Here is a 2,555-nt window from a genome sequence, read left to right on the forward strand (position 1 = left end):
CCACATATTAAAAAAAAAAAAAGAAAGAAGAAAGAAAAAGAAAAGCTCAGTGAATCTCATGTAGAATAATCACATATATGACCACAGCAAGAAACATTTTAATAAGTTTTCTGAAATCCAGGGATAATGAAATTTAAATTTTATTATAAAAACAACCAAAGAGAAAAGAAACACAATATAGTTAGGAAAAAAATATACACAGCTATCTCATTAAAAATAATTTGACCCAAATAATAGTGGAATTATTATTGGCTGCTACTTCAGAGCCATCATGCTGCCCAGCCATGGTCAACCCCTCTGTGTTTGACATAGCCTTGGATGGTGAGCCCCTGTGTTGCATCTCCTTTGAACTGTTTGCAGACAAATTTCCAAAGACATCAGAAAACTTTCCTGCTATTGGCACTGGGAAGAAAGGATTTGACTATAAATGTTCCTGATTTCACAGGATTATTCTGGGATTTAAGTGCAAGGGTGATGACTTCACATGCCTTGATGGTACTGGCAAGAAGTCCATCTGTGGGGAGAAATTTGATGATGAGAATTTCACCCAAAGCATACAAATCCTGGCATCTTGTCATAGCAAAAGATGAACCCAACACAGAGTGTTCCCACTTTTTTATCTGCACTGCCAAGACTGAGTAGTTGGATGGCAAGCATGTGGTCTTTGGCATGGTGAAAGAGGGCATGAATATTGTGGAAACCATGGAGTGCCTTGGGTCCAGAAATGGTAAGACCAGCAAGAAAATCACCATTGCTGACTGTGGACAAATCTAATAAATTTGACTGTGTTTTATCTTAACTACTAGACCACTCTTTCTGTAGTCCAGGAAGGCACCTCTTTATGCCCATCTGCTTGAAATATCCTATAATTTTTGTGCTCTCACTGCAGTTCTGTGGCTTCCATATTTTCCTTATTCCTTCTAAGTCTTGCTGGATTGAAGAGTCAAGATTATAATTATGAAATAAAAACTAAACAACAACAAAAAGAATAGTGGAAGAACATCTTTAAAGTGCTGAAAGGAGAAAAAAAATGTGCCAAACTATAAATTCCTGCACAGTATAACTACCATTTAAAAATGAATGTGACTCAGTCAAGCTTGCCTCAGTCCCAGCATGGCAGGCCCCTTACCCAAATGACCAGCACAAACCCCTGCCCACACCTTGTCCCTAAAGCCTAGAGTTTTAAAAGTCTACAAGTATGACTGGGATAGAGTCCAGAGGGCACTTACTTGGTCCTGGACAGAAGGCAGGCAAACAACTCCAGGGGAAGACATCATGGATGCAGCATTCTGAATAAATGCCTGGGGCACAGAGTGGGAAATTATTAATTCTTCTCTAAGCATGACCCTGAGAGGCAACATTCACAGTGAGGCTTCTTGACACCATTTCTACCCCCAAACTTGTCACCGTAAACACAGAGACACTAGGCAGATGCAGCACAGCATGAACATCGGCTGCCTAACTTGCTTACATCAAGCCCCACCCTGTTGCACGGTGGTGTGACTGCTTTTCTCAGTCAAGCTTGCTTCAGTCCCAGTGAGGCCTCTCCCCAGAAGACCAGCACACATCTCTTGACCAGAGTGCTTCCGTTCTGAGGGAGTTCCTCTCAGGTCTTATTTCACAAGAAGACTAAAGCACACCTGGTTAAAATTCATCACATTCAGGCCAGAGAACAAATACTGTCCATAGCAAGCAAGGAGAGCTTTTGAAGACAACTGGCCTGAAGGATAGAGCAGCCAAAGCACAGCAGCAGAGTGCACACAGCACACATGGGAGACAGTCCCTGAAGTACCAGGTCCTTAGCACTCCATGACTTCCTCATAAGTAATTTCTTTTGGGAGCAGGAGACATGCCTGGCTCTTTTAACACACAGAAGAAGGCAAGAGACAGACAAAATACTAAGATGGAAGAATTCATTCCAAATAAAACAACAAGAAAGGACAAGGTCAGAGATCTAAATGAAGTAGATGTAGCATGTCTAATGGAGTAGCATGTCTGATGGAGAATGTAAAGCAGCAATAATAAGGATACACATTGGGCTCAGGAGAAGAATAGAAAACATCAGTAAGACCCTTACCACAGTGATGAAAGAGTTAAAAAATTATCAGAGGTGAAGAATGCAATAAACAAGATTGGAAACAGGCTTGATGCAATGAACAGCAGGGTAGAAGAAGCAGAGGAAGTATTGACATAGAAGACAAAATAATGGAAAAATAATGAACTGAACAAAAGAGAGAAGGAAGAATTATGCAACACAAAAATGGACTGAGGGAACTCAGTGACTCCAACCAATATGGTAACATTTATATTATAGGAGTCCAAGGAGAACAGAAAGAAAGGGGGCAAAAAAATTATTTGAAGAAATAATAGACAAAAAATGTTCTAATCTGAAGAAGGAAACAGATATCCAGATCCAGAAGGCACAGAGATCTCCCATCAAAATCAACAAAAGCAGACCCATACAAGACATACTGTAATTAAATTTGCAAAATGTGATGATAATGAAAAAGTGTTAAAAGCTGCAAGACAAAGAATGTCCTTAACTTACAAAGGAA

The 2,555-nt window shown here is 40.0% G+C and overlaps 1 pseudogene across 1 annotated transcript; it reads left to right on the forward strand.

Moving 5' to 3' along the window:
- The first annotated feature begins 278 nt into the window (after positions 1-278).
- Positions 279-774, forward strand: LOC308338614 (peptidyl-prolyl cis-trans isomerase A-like; annotated as a pseudogene). The gene has a single exon. The product of its transcript is annotated as a peptidyl-prolyl cis-trans isomerase A-like (transcript).
- Positions 775-2,555: the final 1,781 nt, after the last annotated feature.

This window comes from Martes martes, assembly GCF_963455335.1.
Source record: "Martes martes genome assembly, chromosome: 2".
Classification (NCBI taxonomy): Eukaryota; Metazoa; Chordata; class Mammalia; order Carnivora; family Mustelidae; genus Martes; species Martes martes.